Raw genomic sequence first — 19,912 nt, forward strand, 5'->3', positions numbered from 1 at the left:
TGCTCCCTCCCGCCCCTACAGCTTCATCATCTGAAAAGATTACAGTCAAAACAATGGCATACACAAATAAAAGTCAAGAGTTGACATAGTAACTCCGGGATTTGGGTATCAACTGTCCGAGAAATCAGAACACCCAGGCTTCACAATGTGCCCAACATCGAGCTGTGCCAAGGGGGGGCGGAAGGAAGAAGCTTTCCGTTTAAGCCTTCAGAGCATCGCTCCATCACTACGTCAATTCACAGCCACCACAGCGTGCCGATGGACATCTTTCTGTGCCAAAAGAAACAAGTGCTTTGTCCTCTTGATATCAAAGGTAGCCACCTATAGTTACGGAACCATGCACAAGACCTTAACTCTGACCAGCAGGGAAACTTAGGACAACTGAGTGCAGACCCTGCCAATTTCTACCAGTTCCAACTGTGCTTTAAGTCTCATTGCAAAGCCTCAGTTAGAAAAAGGATCACCTCGGGGTATCCAACAAGAAGAAGAGTTGTTTTTTTTTTGTTTTTTTTTGTTTTTTTAATATACCATAGGACTATGCAGTTCAATCATCAATCATCTTGGAAAGCTCAAGGAGGAGGTCATCCTCATCCTTCCCTGGGTCCAAGTCGAGCTCGGCTTCCAGTATGCCGTCTGAGAGTTCCCAAAGTAGCGTCTCTAAATCCTCGTCTACAGATACGGGCGCGTTGCCTGTGGAACTCAGCCGGCGTGTCCTTGCTTCTTCTAGCTGGGAAGAAGCTGAAGTCGAGCTTGAGAACTCCATTGGCTCCACAGATTCTGCCTGGCTTCCAAGATGTGCTTCAGGTCTTGGCAGAGCAAGGAAGAGAACAATCAGTATATGCCATTTCTTAACGGGAAATCCCTTTTCTGCAAACCGGCTCTTAAAACCGTAGCCAACCCCTCCTGCACTTCAATCTTACCCAGGGATTGTTATTCAATTAACCCAGGGCGACATTTAGAGCCCAATATATTAGCAGGTACATTTTTCAGTTTGGGGGTTTCTCTGTGAAGCCAGAGCACCTGGAGTCTAGCAAAGATGGTTCAATTGTTGTAGCAAGAGGCACTTTGCCACCTTGCTTAATTTTCCTGTAAAAATGTTAAGAAGTCTCCATCTGCAAATATCTGTTTGCTAAGTTAGTCATTTTTCCCACGGCACACTCAGCAGAGTTTGCTCCCCACTACAGGAAGCTGATCTGCAGCCATCACTTCCCTCTGCTCTCCCTGCACTCTTGTCACCTGGTATGTTTGTTCGGGTGGCATTCTTGAGGACCAAAAGGCAGAGGACACTACTCATCATTTATCACCTCACGAGGAAGTAGGAGAACTTCACCTCATCCTCATTTAGGTATTCAGACAGAGCAAGAAGTCACTGGAAAGCTGTACCGACTTGCAGCATTTAAAGAAAGTAAGTCTAATTAAGCATTCCTGCTAGCTGCTAGAAAGTCATTTCACGTGACTTATTCCTCTGATGGATTTGGGCTTTAATTATCTCAGAACCCTCCTTTTTTCCCCACGTGTGACAGAACTTATGTTTCACTGGGGATATACACCGATTGAGAAAAAGAACAAGTTGTGGTCATCACCTGTTTTGGGGATTTTCTTCAAGTCTGGTGGCTGGGACATGCTCCAGCGTGGCTGGAACAGCCTAGAAAGCAGCAAAACAGCATTTAGGACTCATGGGTAAAAGATTCCTTACTAGCTTTTTCCTCCATGCTGCTTCTCCTCTGGCATTGCGGAGCCTTAGCCAAAATACAAAACCAAGGTGCTCCTGAAGAAAGTTAATATTCACTTGGAGGTTACTAATGATCTTGTGTCTTTTAAGAACACAGCATTAATGGACAAAATCCTCCACACCAGAGAAATCACAGAATCACAGAGGACTAAGTAAATAGTGCCATTAATCTAATAAATATGGAAGGGTACTACAAGAATTCTGTAGGCAGCTACTGGATTTAAAAGGAAACAGAAAGCCTGTAGAACTTTTGAGTTTTCCATCTTTTCTCCTAGAGGAGGGTGTAAATTTTACAAGGGATCCATTTCTGCATTAGCCCCTGTCCTTACCATAGCTGCTTTTTTGGCTGGAGGTCCCATTGTGTCAGCGTCAGAGGCAGTCCGTGGCTTCACAGCTGCTACAGCAGAGGGAAAACTGCCAGGTGCCTTACGTTTCAGTGCCTTCTTCTTGGGGGAAGCGACTTTCCCATCCCAAGGCTTCGCAAACATGTTAAAGTTGGCTAGAGTAAAAGGAAGAGAGAACTGATACAGTCTTGCTCTGCCTCATGAAAAATCCACGTTCTCTTCCTCATTTCCACGGCCCGTCTACACAGTTAACTGTATTTGGCCAGCAGAATTACACTGCCATTGCCTGGATTCTCAGCAATATCTTCCACATAGTAAACTCCGTCTACCAACAATCCATACAAAGGAACAAAGGAACTGAATAGCTACAGTAAATCATAATCCAGGACGAGGGAAACTCAGACACAGAGCGATCCCAAGTGCAAGCAATACTCTAAGACGTTGTATGAAGTCTAGTAAGATTCACAAATGTTGACAGCTTTTGTATTTAAAGTCTTGCTCCCTCTAGGAAAGGAAAAGCAGCAGGTATAGTAAGACAAGAGAGTGTATGCAACTGTTGTACCAGCTTCCTCTCCCCTGCAGTGATGTCCCACAAAATCTATTAAGTTGTTCTACAAAATCCAAATTTGTAGAGTCATATTCTAGTCTCCCATTCCTGACCTAACATCTGGCTGGCAGGAGAAGAAACGAAAGAAAGCTGGGTACTTGTTTTCTTTGTGTGTTTATTTCCTCGTGTCCCATGAGACAGAGAGAAAGGCTACAATGTGCAGTGCATGCAGCCTTTAAGCCCTCCTTATGTCCCTCACACAATCTCATTTTACAAAGTTGATATAATCTTAACAACGAGGCCTTTGATCCTCTGTCATTTTTGACAGAAACTGGCCCCCCACATTAAGACGCTGAAGCATGCTTTACAAACACATACACGTGTCAAGTTAAGCAACACATGCCAAAGAGGAAGGTGAACTTGAACTCAACGCAGGGAGGACTTCATACCATAAACAGATGGCAGAAAAAAACAGAATACCAAAATTAGACTAAAAAGCCCCTCAATGTGTTAATTTTCTAGTGGGAAATACAGAATACCATCACGTAATTAACGAAAACAGACATGGTTGCATGTTCTGGCCCTTCTTTGCCTTTGAACTTTGCAGCCTTAAACTCTTTTATCCTCTGCATTGAAGGAAAAAGCAAAGCAGATCCTGAGCAAACGGAACTTGCTCAATATGGGAAGCACCTCACCGGGGCAGGTATTAAAGCATCTTATTACCTGATAGCTTTGTGTTCCATAACGATTTCTGCCCGGCTGGGGCAGGTCCAGGTTGTGCTGGGGGAGCTGGCACATTTTCTCCACTCTGCTGCATCCGCAGAGCTTTCTCGCGCTTTATTTCTTCCAGGGTTTTAACACGCACTTCTCCTTCTGGCTTGGCTTTACCTGCCGGCTCCTTCGACTGCACTTTGCTGGGCCCGGAAAGAGTGAGCACGCTCTGCTTCTTGGGCTCACCCTCAATTTTTGCCCCTGCGCTGGGATCTTTGGTTTTACCATGCCATTCAGCCTGGGCTTTGGCTTGACATTCTCGTCTCTGAAGAGCTCTCTCACGACGGATTTCCTCCAGTGTTTTCACATGGACCTCTCCCTTTGGCTTAGCAGCCTTCCCTGTCATCATCAAGAAATGAGAAGCGCCAACATTTAAAGAGAGTCCAACAATAGTTTAAGTCTCCAAAATTTGTCACAGTACTAAGGAAAACTAAGCCTGAGCGTTCCCAATAACGCATCTTAGGACAATAGCCTAACATTCTCCTCCTCCTCTGAGCCACTTGTTGTATTTTGAAGACCAGCCCTATCCAGAGAGAGTTGCTACACAGAAATGCTAGTTTACTTGATTACTTTTTCAGACTGCATTTCAAATTCCTGCTCCCGGCAGTGGCTCTATTCTAATTGTATATGATGGTTCACAGAAGCAGCTTAAAACCTTGACAAGGCACAAGCGGAAAATAAACACACACCTAGAGCCAGATTTCTGATAGTGGCTGTCAGAAGAGCTTCAGCACTCGAGCAAGAGGAATCAGTTCTTTGTTTTCATTTGAATTCCTTTTTAGGGCTGTATGAAAACGGTCTAAGTTCACGGAAAGGAAGAAGGAGAAAGTATATTTAATAGCCAGTTGTTACCTTTCGCAGTACTAGTCCGTTGAGAAGGTAATCCTAGCCTCTCCTTCACAGACTTGGGAACTTGAACTGCAAAACAGAAAAAGACCAAATTAGGGAGGCTGCATAAACGTCAACTTTGTGTTCACATTCAAAAACAAGGCAGGAAAGGTAACTTTGAATCCCGGTGATTAAGACCTCAGCCAACATGCAAAAAGAAACATCGCAGGAAAAGGACAAACAGAAAGCCTAACTACAAAACCCGTGAATCACATCCAGATGCCTGTTTAGTAGCTGTACCTCTCTTTGGTGCTTTGTCAGCATTTCCCGGAACCTCCACCTTCTTCCCCAGCCTTTCAGCAAGGCTGCGCTTCACCGGAAGGGCGCTTACATCAGCTTCAGACAGAGAAAACAAGGAATATTTTAAGAACATTTCTTTGCAGGAAGATTTGAGAACAGTCAACCACAAGCTTCTATTTTTCAAGCATATTTTCATAAAATTGCCTTTCAGCTGCTAAATGGTTTTTTTGCCATTTCTGCAGTCAACACAGATCTCCACTGCAACGCATTTTCCTCTCATACGTCAAAAATACTCTTCAATGCAGTCATATAGAGAAGGCGGCACCTAAATAACAGCTCATAAAAAGTTCTTACCCACGGAGGCTTTCCGTTTTCCTTGTTTCTCAGCAAGATCTAGTCGAACCACAGGTTCCTCCCCTAAAACAAAAGTAAAATTTTTCTATTTCATAGAAACCAGTAGCCAATAGAAATAGTATACTGTTAGCCCATGTCCAAAAAAAACCCAGCAAGGCACTGTTTTGACAGCTAAACCACACAAACTCATATTTCAACTATAATTAACTTAGAAAAAGTATCCATAGTCTCAGTGTTTGCCTCAAATTCCAGCTGAATGTAGTCGAGAATGAATCTGAGTCTGCTTGACAGCTATACTTTGTGCAGAACAGAGCTGCATAAGCAAGCAGAATATTATTAGGTACAAATGCTGAGAAATATTCCTTTCTAAGGTGAATGTCTATGGGTAGAAGTACTTCTTCACTTCTTTCCCTTTCAAAGGAATTTGCACAACTCTAAACAATATAATTTATACACAGACTCCTATCGCACTACTGTCCACACGTGCCACTGTCAGCCTCTTTAAAGCTTCAGAAATTGCTTCTTACATAGCACTGTCCTCTAGAGCTCTTTCTTCTCGTTACTCTCCTGTTTTTCAGTTATCCCCCTATTTGCATACTGACACATTTTTTTCTTTCTCCTGCTACTGCACTTAACCTGAGCACCAAAGCTTTCCAGTACAACCAGGGACTTTCAGCATAAAAGCATGTTTTGAACAGAAGGCGGCAGCACCAGGAGGCTAACAGGGGTGAATTGCCTTCCTTCTTGCTTAACCTTCCAGTTTAGGAGTAATGAAATCAAAACAAAAGCATGAATTATTACCTTCCTCTGTAGACAGTGTCACAGTTCTCACCACTGTCCGGACATTTTCCTTTTCCGGAGCAGGAAAAATCATAGAATCGACGGGAGGAAGAGAAGATCTTGAAGGACCTTCTGCTCAGAGCAAGCAAAACATAAGGAAGTTTACCAAACAGAAAAAACTATCACGAAGAACAAAAAACTTTAATTATTCATTACTGTCAAACATACAGTGACCAGAGCATGCAAATAAGAGAGGTGACTAGTTTGCCTCTGGTTGCCCTTGGAATTCCCATCTAGAATACCAGCTGGCTGAGAATCAGGTTGCTCGATGCCCCCAGCTAAACATGGAAGTCTATCCCTCAAGCAGCTCCCAGCCACCATCACCTGCCATTCTGAAGCCAATCAAATTTCACTTCTTTGGCAAAATAGTTGGATTCACCAAAGCATAGCCAGCTACCCGGTATTACTGGAAGAGGTTTTTTTTGAAAGAAAAATCATCACACAGGATGAAGGTGAACCGGGTAAGGAAGCAGGGAATATTAACTCACCACCGTGTCTCTTAGTTTTTTCCTTCATTTTCTGCAATTTGATTTCTTCAAGTGTTTTTATTCCAAAATTCAGACCGTCCTCTGAAAACAGAAAACAGTTAATGAGACTAAGGCTTAGAGGCACTCACTGAGGACCACAGATCCTCAGGCTTCTTAGTGCTCAGGAACTTTCAGAAGTATTTAGAATAAAGCCTGTCAACACTCCTCACAAGTGAAACAACCATAGAATCAATGGCATTTTGCCCCTCCTTTCACCCTTCAGGGTAAAAACTGTAGTTTTAATTTTAATCCATTTACGTGATATTAGATCCCTCTATCGTTAGATATGGCTTTCAACAGTGGTTGCCAGGCTGCACGTGCAGCCATTTAAACTCCATGCTGTGACCCTGTTTTGTTCTCCAAAAGGAAAGAAAAGCAGTTCAACTTTCTGACCCAATGGGCACATGATGGTATCAGGGAGAAATGAGATCATGGAAATAACCGAGTCCATTCAGCACCCCTACATTCTGTTGTGTTTTTACGCCACATTGCTTTTGAGTTAATTGTCAAGTTATCCTGCCGATTTATCCTACTACAGGTGCTGGAATACCTTGTTTAGCAGTAGTAGCACTGGCTTTCCGAGTGGAAATCATCCGTAATCCATTTTGGCCTTCCTCAGCTGGTTGCTGGACGGGAGTTTTAGTTTCTTCTCCTTCCGCAGAAAGCTGGTCTGAAGGGGAAAAATCTATTCAGTTATGCATAGGCCAGATTGTTCGTGATTATGTAGCTCATGCAATGACACTTCAGTCCATGGTTCCTATAAAAAAGTTGGGTTTTTTTTGTTTTTTTTTTTTTTTTTTAATACAGCTACACTGACCTGATGAACTCGTAAGTAGACTACCCTAGGACAAAACATCTAGGACTCTAGATTCTCTCTGCAGCTTTAACTACTACACAACATATTACTCTTCAGACAAAAAAAAAGGAATTTCCTTCCTAGTTTCACATAGAGCTTTACACAACAGACCAGCTAAAGCCAAGAGTGGTTCTAAGCTTTCCTCCAACATTTCAGGTTCTGTCCGCTGACTGCCAGACAAAGCCACCAGTGACCTGAGCGGACTGCCTGCCCTATCGCTAGTCAGACCTCAGGTCATCTGTGATTTATACATTCATTTACAGCACAAATTCCTTCCAAGAACCAAAGACTTACACAATCATTTACAGCACAAATTCCTTCCAGGAACCAAACCATGCTCACCATCATCATCTTCATCATCATCTGCAGCATTGATTACAACTGGAGGGTGTGTAGGGCTTGGGACATTTTCCGAGTTTTCCACTTTCATCACCCGCCTTAGCTATGGAGAGGGATTGGACTGGACAGAAAGTTTGTTTTGCTGCAGTGACATCTGAGCCACTTTCAAATCATCGTCCGCGGACTCAGGCGGACTTGGCAGTGTAGCTAGAGGAAGAGGAGGATCATCAGTAATATGGCAGTTTAAAACTTTGACCACAATGCACGAAGATGGTAGCTAAGGCAGATAACCTGCACAGGCAATGAATGCAGCATCTCCTTTTGCCCATCCCGCCACTGTTTACACCGTGAACAATGACTTGCCTTCAAACAACAACACATCTCCCTGCCACCCAGCAGAAGACGAAACAACAGAAAGCAAACTGCAAGGCAAATATCACACAAAGCAGAGAGAAGCTGAGCATGAAAGCAGAAAACAAATACCAGCAGTACAGCAGCAGTACACTCGGTTTAGCTGACCACCTAGGACTGCAGACCTTTTCCTGCACTCACAAATGAACGGTTACCTGATGTCTCCTACACTATTGGCACCCACTAAGTAATATGCAAAATTAATTCTTCAATACTTAAAGAAAAAGGACCTAAACTCACTCTTGCTTGGTGGTAAGAAGACGCCATCGATGTAACGTCCCTTTGCGTGATGAAAAGCACAGTTGGCTTTCTGACAGCCTACTGGCTGCTTCTCCCAGTAGCAGGGAATCTCAGCGCGCTTTTTCTGAAGACAGAAAGAAAGACAAGCTCGTGATAACATGCACCTAAGGTTTGCAAAGAGATGCACAGTTCCAGGTCACGACAGCGATAGGGCTGTCACAATACAGTGCTGAAACATCATTCCAAAGGTCAGTTTATCACGGAAGTATAGTATTTCCGGGCATATTCACAAAGTTTGCAGAAGCTGTAACCACTATGCACGTTTAGCCTTGTCATCATTCAGTTTGAGAAGACAGGCACTCTCAGACATCAGTTTAGGGTGGGTTAAACTAATACACCCAGGATTATACTAGGATTATTCAGAGGGAAAAAGAACATCTTAAATTGCCTACGTTAACTCTATCCAGAACTACTTCTCGGAGACTTCGTTCTTCTGCACCTTTAACTTTCCCCACTGCTTCCTAGCCCAGGCAGCTAGAACAGCATTATCTGAAGGACTCCGGGACACAAGAGACCTGATAGATCATTATCAAGCCTGCTCTCAGGAGGCTAGTACAGCCTGTTTATTACCCCCCTGCTCCAGCAGCTTTTAGCAGTCTAGTTAGCGGTTATTCTGCATCTGTTGAGAAAATACTGTCGGCGTCTAATAAAAGAAAATCTTGCTAAGACATACCTAAGGCATTGATTTTATTTCCCTCTCCTTCCTCCCACCCCCTCCCCTGCTAACAGAAACCAGTGTAATTCCAAAGCAAAGGACTCTGTCCTGCAAAAGCACAATCAGCACACCTACAGCACTGAAAAATGCTTTTGTTGATTTATTTTGAGAACACATCTTTAGGCACTCACATCGATTTCCATGTGTCTGAATCGGCAGACATTCCTGAAACAACGACCCTCCTGCCACAGCGTGCAGACTGTCTCGTTCCCCAGAGCAGCTTCACAGTGGCGGAAGGAACAGTTGTCTCCCTGTAACCAAAAGGAAACCAACAAGGAAAATATAGTACAGCCTCAAAAACGTCCATGCTACTGCCTCAGGTTGCTACGATTGAATTCAGAATCTATCTGGTTATCACGTTAACCAAAGACCAGTGTGCCTCCTCCTCCTACTCTACCCCTTCCTGAAAAAAAAGAAAAAAAAAAAAAACAACAACAAAAAAACAAAGCAAAGCAAAGCAAAAGAAACCCAGCCATACCTTGGTACAGGTAGAATAGAAATAGAAGTAGCAATCGTCTCCTTGTTTAGACATGCCGACAAGTTCTGATAACAAGCTCGGATTCTCTCCACAGGGACTTCCTCTGCTCTTGGAGAGAGCTGTCTTCACCCTTGCTTGGGCTGAAAGTCTTCCACTGGCTTGTGATCAGTGAAATCTTCTTTTTAAAAGTAACCCTAAACAAAGTACCAACAAGTGAAAAATAATGAGTAACAAGCATTTTTCCAGCTTTCTTCTGTTCATCAAATTAGTCTCTTGAGGAGAGCAATGCCTTGAAATCAGCTGTTACGGGAACTAACACAATATTAAACTAAAGTTCTGTAAAGCTGCCAGGAGCTTTGTCAGCAAGTGTTCTCTTCCACGTCCTCAATAATATGCCTTGGAGCACATCCGGAAGCCTGAAAAGGGAGTCACTTCTTCAAAAACCACCTGATCATACATGCAAGGCAATGATCAACTATGGCTACGAGTAACTTCTACAGAACGCAGTATGACGCATTAAATAGCACGTTCCAGTCACTGTGGGTCTTCGAGTTCACCTACCTGGACAACCTCAGCAAAGTTATCGATCTTCAAAGACTTCCAGTTAACTTCTCCTGGAGGCCGAACCAACACTGAATCCGTGAATTAATGATAAAGGGGTAGGAAGAATTTGCCTCCTCACTTTGCCAAGGGAGCCTCTCATCCACAATTCAAACATAGGATGTGCTTTTAAACAGCTTATAACTAATGGAGGAAGCAAGTCCATCTGAACACTCTCTCAGACTGGAGACAGCCAGGGTTAGTTAGCTCTTCAAAAAATAAAAACCAAAAAAAAAAACACCACAAAACAAAACAAAAACAAAAAAACCCAGTGCATTTAGAGATGAACTCGTGATTCAAAGTGGCTGCAAAAATGAGGCTCCATCTTCCACAGCCAGAAAATTTGACTTTTTTTTTTTTTTTTTAATTCAAAATTCAGTATGTTCCAATCTCTGGTCTTCAAGATTTCTTCACCTATTAAGAAAACACTAAAACCTTTCCCCGTCTTTATTACCTGTACAGCAAAAAACACACCAGTGCACAGAAATACACAAATGTGCATACGCATACACACATATGTGTTTAGACACACACACGAGGAGTGAGTGATAGAAAGTTAGCGAGAGCGACAGTGGAAATCAGAAGTTTTGCCTTTTTGACACAGAGAGCGCGTAAAAACTCTCTCATTTTGAGGGAACTAGAAAAAAATGGAGGATCTACCAAATATTTTGATGAGTATGCCTTCGAGGCCAATGCTTTATACCATGAGTGATCTGGGGGCCAGCACACAAATATGCATACATATGTATCACACAGTATCACGGATTTCTAGGTTGGAAGAGACCTCAAGATCATCGAGTCCAACCTCCGACCTAACACTAAGTACTCCACTAAACCATATCGCTAAGCTCTACATCTAAACGTCTTTTAAAGACCTCCAGGGATGGTGACTCCACCACCTCCCTGGGCAGCCCGTTCCAATGCTTAATAACCCTTTCGGTAAAGAAGTACTTCCTAACATCCAACCTAAAACTCCCCTGTCGCAACTTTCGCCCATTCCCCCTCGTCCTGTCACCAGGCACGTAGGAGAACAGACCAACCCCCACCTCTTTACAGCCTCCTTTAAGGTAACTGTAGAGAGCGATAAGGTCGCCCCTGAGCCTCCTCTTCTCCAGGCTGAACAAGCCCAGCTCCCTCAGCCGCTCCTCGTAAGACTTGTTCTCCAGACCCCTCACCAGCTTGGTCGCCCTTCTCTGGACTCGCTCGAGCACGTCCATGTCCTTCCTGTAGCGAGGGGCCCAAAACTGAACACAGTACTCAAGGTGCGGCCTCACCAGAGCCGAGTACAGGGGGACAATCACTTCCCTAGACCTGCTGGCCACACTGCTTCTTATACAGGCCAGGATGCTGTTGGCCTTCTTGGCCACCTGGGCACACTGCTGGCTCATATTCAGCCGACTGTCAACCAACACTCCCAGGTCCTTCTCGGCCAGGCAGCTTTCCAGCCACTCATCTCCCAGCCTGTAGCTCTGCTTGGGGTTGTTGCGCCCCAGGTGCAGGACCCGGCACTTGGCCTTGTTGATCTTCATACAGTTGACCTCAGCCCATCGCTCCAGCCTATCCAGATCAAATATGTACATGCATACAGGATAAACATATCTATACACACAAGCGTGCACAGTATATGTCGTATGGTATCCATATCGAGAACAACTCGTAGCCCTGATCAGACACGTAGAGTTGCAATCAATTAACAGCAGGAAGACAGCAGATCAAGGATACAGCAAGCTTTGAGAGGCAGGGCAATGCTCACTTTGCCAGTGGCATGGCTGCATGATACCAAGAATTTTGAATTAGTTTGATTTTTTGGAAGCAATTTGTTTTCTTTCTGCGCTGTAGCAAATACCACAGGTTTGCCATCACGTGCTGTTCCCTAATCCATATATCCATCATCATCCATTGCTGCAAGATCATGAAAGGTTAGAAAAGATGACTTAGGTCCAATTTAACAGCCAATGATTTTTCAATGACCAGAGCTGCAACAGATTTTATTTAGCCACAAGCAGGTTTTTTTTTTCTGATGTGAAGTCAGATATTTTGATTTTTTTTTAAGACACTAAATGTCATAAAACCTGCAACCAGACCAGATAAAGTTCAAATTAGAGTGATTCTGAAGCCTTTCATTAAAATGCTGCACATTTCTGTGCAAATTATTTCTGACTCTTCTGGACAAAAGCGGATGAAATAGTTCTTACAAATTAATAATAAAAGGTTGGAACCTTTTACTCACACAAACACTAGTGAATTTTCCAGGAAGTATTATTTTGGCAGGGAATTTTCCCAAATCTAAAGTAAAGAGGGGAAAAGTTGGGTTCCCGTATTAGTTGTTGGTTTTGACTGCTTGACAAAGGGAATAAAAACAGTAGTTAAGTGCAAGGTTTCCTTCTCTTCTTTAGTATTGAGAGGAATCGTCACTTCTGACCTTTAGCACCTTCAGAAACACACTTAGTGCCATGCAGATTCCTCTGCATCTACTTCTAAAAATTACTGGTGCTCCTTAGCATGGAAGTTGGACTTGAAATCTTTCCCAGACTGAGCTCTTTTGAATGCCCAAGGAGCTCATCATTTTGCTTGTTGCCTTCCATTTTCCTGAACAGACCCAGAACGCTGTTCAGGATATGAATGGATCTGGTCTAAGGAATGGGAAGAAAGCAAAAACCAAGGATACCTCACAGCCCTAAATGCCATAAAAAGCAGTCTCATTTTAAAAAAGATCTCCAAAGCTTTTTTTTTTTTTTTTTCTCCTTGTTGTGACCCTGCTTTTTAATCACCCAGCATCAGCCTTGCTGCAAAACAGTCTCCGCTGATTTACCTGCTTGTTAAAGCACCCCACAGGCTGCAAGTGTTGTGTGCTAGGTGTCAAATTATATTTAACGGTGCATAGGTAAACCATTCATCTTCCCATGGTCAAAGCACAGAAGAGCCTCCTGCTAACACAGCTCATCCTTGCTGTAACTGCTTTTAAACCTATTTGTTGGTAAGAAAAGAGCTCAGTACACCACCTTCACAGGGCAAAAATTCACATGGAAGAGCAGAAAAACCCAGAAGTGCTTCCTGAACTTCACGTTACCAACAGCACCATCGGATTTAGATCCTTGCCTGGCATCCAGGATGCACGGCCTGCAAGCACTGCTGCGATGTGGAAGTGCCAAGGCAGGTTTTTGGCCTGCCCTAAAACACTTTTTTTTTTTTTCTTTTACAAACAATACAAAGAGTGTGCCAGGTATGCTGTAATGCCCGTGTGCCAGGTCAATAGAGGATATCCAAACAACAGAGGCGCTTCTCCTAATTTCTGGCGTGAAAACACTTTCACAGCATTCTTTTCACGAAGAAACCCCTCTCTATCTTCTCCAATGCTCCAGGACCTGCTGCAGCTGCAGCGGCTGCGCTGGTACCAGCCGCATCTTTGACAAATCTTTTCAACGGTTCTGCTTTACCTCGGCACAGTTGAGGTCACTCCTCTTCCTCTTCCAGCTGAGGAAGCAGCTTGCGGGCTCTGCCACACGGTCGGTGCAGAAGCGAAAGCTGGGAACACAGCAGTCAAACTCTCACTGCTAACGAAGCCACCAGGGCAGAGGGCTGACACAGACCCGCCAGAGGCGAACCGTACCCGCTCTCCCTCCCGGCTGCGAGGCTCGCCACAGCAGCCCCGACCCGAAGCGCTCACAATGCTTTGCTTGGTGATGTCACCGATGAGTCAGAGTCCCCAGATGAGCATCTGCCTTGCCACTCTTTAATGTTGGTGTTGTTTTTTGGTTGGTTGCTTGCTTGCTTTTGAAACTTATGTAGGTTATGGTAAACCTTCAGGTAAACCACAGATCAATGGGGAAGAAGTCCCACACGAGGGAAGGCCGTGCATTTCTTCCAGGCAATGGCGCATTCTTTAACATGCTGCATTCGACAAAGAAGCTCTCTCCATTTTGCGCAGTGGCAACAGGCACGACTGCAACACACGCACGTGTAGGCAGCACCTGCAGGTCCCAAACCGTTAACCAATTTTTAGATAGCACCAATTTTTTATGTAGTTGCTTTCCCTTCATCCATAACCCCTTTTTTCCTTTCTTTATATCGGGTGGCTCTCCTCCATTGTTCTGTCATTTTACTCCCCAGTGTCTGAGCAGGCACTGGGAATCGTTTCCAGAGGAAGGGTACTGCTGAAGCTACAACATTTACTCTCAGGGAAAAGAGAGTATGTGAAAGAATACATACTTCCTTTCTTTTTCCTGTTGTTTTTTTTTTAAATCTCTGAAATCAACGCTGCGGCCTGGCAGCAAATAACTATGGGAGTAATGATGATTCCTCATCCTCACTGTAACGTTGTAGTTAATGTCATAAAGAAGCAATTTCCCCAGGCAGTGGCCATTTGAGATGGGAAGGGGCAGTAAGAGGAAGTTTTCCTTAGACTAGCTCTTCCCCCAGAACACCTCGCCATCCAGCAACAAATTCAATTCACCTGCTCCGCCTGATCAGTCAAACGCGCGTCCGACTCCAGCACACGTCACAGCGGTGGTTCTGACGTGGTTTGAGAATCACCTATCCGCAGAATATCTCGGGTTTGTACACTCAAATAACGCAGTCTTTTCCAAATAAGGCCCAGAGCTCACACTCCGAGTGCAGCCTAACAGCACCAGAGGGCCGGTAGGCTAAACATTCCCATCCTGGCAACAGGACTGACCCGGGCAACAGTAAGCATCCCTTCTGCACTTTCGTCGTGAACATCAACATAAGGAAACAGAGACCTCCTCGATCCAAGTTTGAAGAAACAAACACAAAGGTCACCCAAGCGGGTTGTTTTCAGCAAACTAACGGAGAAATTAAGGTGACAACCGCGTGCATCCAGAGTTAGTCAGATCCCGAAGGCAGTTCCTTTGGGAAACGCAGGAGCAGCGCGCCAGATGACGGCTACCTTACAGCGCACCCCTCAGAGGCACTGCTACGAAAGGAAGGCAGAAGGTTGGAACTCAAAATAACTCGCAAGGCGCCCGTTAAGGGGGAAGCTTTAATTTCCTGAGCAGAACCTCCCCCCTGAAGGCAGCCCAGGGACTCTTTGCTTCCCTAGGGAGACGGCAGGGACGGGGCAGGGCGGTGGGATGGAGGGACACAGGGCCAGATGGACGGCCAGACGGCCGGATGGATGGACAGACGGACGGCCAGACGGCCCAAAAGGCCTGAGCAAGGGCTGAGGAGCGGGAGGGAAGGGCAGGGCGAGGGGAAGGGGAAGGGCGGCCCTGGGCCTGACAGGGCACCTTGGGCCTAACCCCGGGCAGCAGCTCCCCATCTCACAGGGCCCACGGGGGGCTGCCTGTAACAGGAGATGCGGGCAGGTAAATTTTACAAGCACTGCATCACAAATACCCTGCAACACCTGAACTATTCACTGGGACAGCCTCCTTCCTCACCTCCTGAAAGCTCCAGCTGGCAAACCAAGGACAAAATGAAAGGCAGATGTGGAGGACCTCGTAAGATACTGTTTTGTTCCCTACGTGCCCACTGCTGGTGACACGTAATGCCTCCTGTTCCCAAACGACATCGGCACGTTACATCTTTACTACATGCTGAAAGGAACTCAGCAACTTGAACACAACTTAGAATTACCCATCCCGGCAGCAGGCTGTCCAGCTGAAGCTGCTTTAGCCAATCAATTGTGTCACGCTGCCCCTCAAAGGTTTCTTCCTGGGAACGTCTGCTGTGACACTCCTGACGTATTACTTCTCGGAATGGCAGAACTGCGCTGGGTAGGCCCCACAGCAAGACTCGTATTTCTGTCCTTCCCTTTCAGGAAAGGATCTCCCACCTTGAATTTATTAATTTTCATGATGATGATACACAAATTGAAGTTTTGAAAAACTGAATGCTGATTAACAGATTTCTAGCACAGCCTGTGCATCAAAATTCATTTCTCTCCATTTAGGTAATCTTAGTTTCTGAGTTACAGTTACAGTCAAAATTTTTCTTCTTCGATTTTTTTCTTTTTCTTTTTTTTTTTTTTTTTTTTTGTGATCAGAAAAACGAGGGGACTGGCTGTCCCAAGTCAGCCGGGGAACTTCTCTTTGGTCGATGCATCAAGCAACTCAGCTCTCTTGGGGAAACTTAAATAGAAAAGACAGATCTCCAAACGGATAAAAAAAATAAATCAAATGATAAAAACCCAACCGACACCTCTGATACCCCAGCTTATTGAACAGCACAAGGGTTTAATCTACAGGCTCTGTCCAAAGCAGCAAGAAGTGACAGATTTAATCCAAACCAGTTGCCCGCTCTCACTCTCTGATCTGGAGACGTTATTGGACAAGCATGCATAGCAGTAACACTTGTAAACACTGGGTTACTGCACCACAGCCCCAAATCCCTCACGGGCCCACTAAGATACTTTTACTGACTGATCCACAATAAACACTCCCAAAAAGATTCTCAACAAGCTAAACCCTGTTTAGAAAGAATCTGAGGAACCTGTCACTGCAGCAACAAAGGGCTGCAATTGTATGCAAAATCTCCAACACCCTCCTTAGCACCCTGCTAGCTCAAGGACTGTGTGGGGCTTCCGTGCCCTGAACGAGTCCACCCTGGCCACATAACGCAGATGTAATGGTCAAGAAAGCACATAGCGTTATCGAAACTTATCAGATCCACAGCAAAAAGAAAAGCCCACGCTTCTATATTTCTCCTCCTTCTCCATTCACAGAAGGAAGAGACTGAAAACAGGCAGATTTGTGGTTTACATTTACAGTTAATGTGAAAAATGGCTATTTGTGAAATACATCACGTATTGTTTCAAGCTACAAACAACTCGCTCCCACAAAGGAAAGACTTTTGACCTCAGCATGCAACCCCAGTTACAAATAACTTCCTATCTACCAGTGGGCCGCGTTCCCCTGGCACTCAGTCACTCCGCAGCACGGCAGCCACCTTTGTTCTAAGGATGGCAAATTCTACTTAGAAACGCTCTGTAGAAGAGTGATGTTGTCCCCTTTTAACACAATCCAGCCTGCAGCACAGAGAAGGGAAAGAGGGGATTAGAGAGAGCCCAGAACCTGAGAATAATCTCGTGTTTTCAGAAAGTGTTTTGTGTGGTTGAGCAGGGTTTTGCCCATCATGCAGAGTGCAGGCCGCCTGGTATTACACGTTTCAAAGACCAGAACTGGTCTCAGGCAGGGACAGATTCTCCTTCATCCAGCAAAATCAGCAGCTCAAAAATCATCAGGGACAGAGATGTAGCCAGGAATTGCTCACTGAACTTCAACAGCAAGGCTCGTCACACGGTTGGTACGTCTCAGTGCTGCTACCTAGAAGGCTCACCCGGGCAGGTTTCAGACCGCGCGTCACTCGGGTTGCACAGACACACGACACACCCAGCTGTTTCCTTGATTTTGCCTTGGAGTGAATCTCCTCTGCGTCGTCCAGCGCCAAATTCACGTACTCGTCAAAGCCCTAGAAATCGGCAACAGTGGCAATTAGTTCAGCAACAACACGAACCATCGTCAGCTGTGCTGACCCAGGCTGGACAACGAAGACTAATTGTTAGAGAAGCACGATTTCTTTTTTCCCTTGGGCTAGTTTTTCTTGACAAGAAAAAATAGGATTGTGAATGAGGGAAAACAAACTAACGATGTAACGTGGGGTCGTGCTGACACTCACGATGATGCAGCCTTCTATCCGCACGTTCACTTGCTCAGCCACACCTGGATCCTCGAGCTCTGCAGAACGAAGGAGGAGAGTAAATTGGAACACAAACACCGCGAGCAGTTTTGTTCTCTCTCGTGTGTTCAGAAATACCCGCTAACCATAGCCGCTAGAGCTCCCAAAAACTCCAAGGAGCAACTCTCAGGGGCAGTTTCAATTAACAGTCTGACATTTTAGAGTCTTATATGACTGGGTGAATACTACACGTTTGCTGAAGGACACGTTTCCAGTCACAAGGGAACACTCCTGCACGCCCGGCTGCACGATCCCACTCCCGTTAACACGAGGGGGAAACGCCGGGCTGCGCAGCAGCTCCTTGTACCCACCACCACGCCGCACAGCTCTCCATTCCCCACAAACCTGCCCCGAGCAACGGGTGGGAGCCGAAAACTCAGCGAGGGAGATCCCCGGACCCTCCCCGCTCCCCCCACCCCCTCCAAATCCCCATCCCCATCCCCTCCCCGTCCTCTCCCCGCGCTACTCACGCTCTGCAGGTAGCGGAAGATGAGGTTCTGGGGCACTGCATGAAGGGCTCAGCACGGGGACAAGAGCTCCAGGCCCGGGACAAGGCCTCAAGACAAGGCCTCAAACCCTGCAACGAGGCCCCAGGGCCCCGGGACAAGGCCTCAAGGTCCGGGCCGAGACCCCTGAGGCCCGGGCCGCCCCCCACCCGCTCCCCCGTCGCTCCCCGGCCGCAGGAAGGCTACGATGGGCTGCACCATCACCGTCTGCACCTTCTGGTCCTGCCCGCGGTACGCCATGGCTGCCGCCGCCTCGCTGCTCCCGCCGCCCCTGCTGGGCCGCCTCCGGAAGCCCCTGAGGCCGGGCGGGAGCGCACAAGGGACGCTGGGATGCTGGAGGAGCGTGGGGGGCCGCTCTAGCAGGCCGGGAGGACCGCGTCTCTATGGTCGCAGGCAGGAGTCCCTGCGCCAGCTTTATTGGTGAGCAGCGAGGCTGGGGGGGGAGGGGGGCAAGACAGCCTTAAATAAAATACAAATATAAAAAGTGTTATAAATGGCTGTTATAAATCCAAATAGGATTACAATCAAAGTTTACAATTTATTAAACGAATAGAGGCAAGCAAGCAGCGCTGGGTGCGCCGGGAGTCTCTGCTCCCCCAGGACGCACACCTGTTACGTAAGGCGGCTGGTTTTGATGCTCCCAGGCTAATACATATTCATTACTACTTCGAGAAGAGGCAGGGTTATTAGAATTGGTTTCCGGAATCCGAAACCCCTCCCAGGGGCGCCTGCGTATCAGTCTCTGGTGGTCTCTCGGGGCTTGCTCGGGCTGAATGCTGGTTGTCTTCCTCCCAGGCTTTTGTCCTTCAATTGTCCTTCATCCCCCCCTTCCTCCTCGTTTGGGAGCCTCTGCGCCGGATTTCAGAAACTCTAGCAACATCCCCTGCAGTAGTCAGCACTTTTCCCTAAAAACCCCTTTGTTCTCTTATCACCTAGACCCGGGCCTCGATGTTAACCCTTCAAATCCCTTAGTGACACGAATTGCTGGACCATTCCTTACAAAAGGAAGGATAAAATATGTAGAGGAGCAATGGCACACGCGAAAGCCCAGCGCCGCGGGCAGAGGCAGCGAAGGTTGACGGCAGAACAGTGCTCGGTTTGAACACGGAGAGGGAAAGCGAGGGGAAGGTGGCCGAAGCCGGCCGCAGTCTCTGAGCTCTCCTCCTCCTGATTGTTTTCTCTCAAAGCCATTTCTGTCTGTGTGCGGGCACCCGGAGCCGGCAGAAGTCCCCGTGAAGTCCTTCGGCAGGACGGAGGGCTGCGTGGGCTCCAGTGAGAGAGGGAGTTAGGAGAATCTTATCAAGTAGAGATAGAGCGCTGACGGCATTAAACTAGGATGCTACTTAGTGTCTTTGCTAACTATGGTGCATTGTGCCAATTAACTAAAGCAAGAAGCCTTGGGCCCCTTACCAAGGTCAGTCTCCTAATAAGAGAGCGAGCCTATCTTAAGAAACTGGGAGAAACTGGTCCTGCAGGTGGACAAGAGCCAAGGAGCAACTGAGTCTGTGCAAAGACAAGAGGTCAACTAGCGGTGACGAGGAAGAGTCATCAATATTCATGCCCACGACCTCCCGTGCTGCCCAGCGCTGAATAAACATACCTACTTTACAATCTCACTGATTGTGGAGTCCCTTTTCCGCAAGTCGCCAGCAGCAGTTTCTTCCGCAGAGGTTTTCCCAGAGCCGCTTCAAAGCTTCCCTCGCGGAGCTGGGGCGTCGCAGGGGGTCATCAAAGCACGCACGTACACACACACACACACACACACACAC

General features: G+C 46.3%; 1 long non-coding RNA gene and 1 pseudogene across 2 annotated transcripts; both read right to left on the reverse strand.

The window, feature by feature from the left end:
• Positions 1-538: 538 nt before the first annotated feature.
• Positions 539-9,595, reverse strand: LOC310901126 (zinc finger CCCH domain-containing protein 11A-like; annotated as a pseudogene). Its single transcript has 15 exons — positions 9,343-9,595; positions 8,996-9,115; positions 8,090-8,213; positions 7,442-7,645; positions 6,794-6,913; positions 6,205-6,285; positions 5,678-5,788; positions 4,877-4,939; positions 4,523-4,618; positions 4,247-4,312; positions 3,581-3,733; positions 3,347-3,466; positions 2,062-2,231; positions 1,584-1,645; positions 539-806 (listed from the first exon to the last, which is right to left on the reverse strand). The product of its transcript is annotated as a zinc finger CCCH domain-containing protein 11A-like (transcript).
• Positions 9,596-17,302: 7,707 nt separating this feature from the next.
• On the reverse strand, positions 17,303-18,378 carry LOC310900881. Its single transcript, XR_014585439.1, has 3 exons — positions 18,108-18,378; positions 17,578-17,636; positions 17,303-17,370 (listed from the first exon to the last, which is right to left on the reverse strand). It is a non-coding gene; the product is annotated as an uncharacterized lncRNA (long non-coding RNA).
• Positions 18,379-19,912: the final 1,534 nt, after the last annotated feature.

The sequence above is a fragment of the Anser anser genome (assembly GCF_964211835.1).
Source record: "Anser anser genome assembly, chromosome: 5".
Classification (NCBI taxonomy): domain Eukaryota; kingdom Metazoa; phylum Chordata; class Aves; order Anseriformes; family Anatidae; genus Anser; species Anser anser.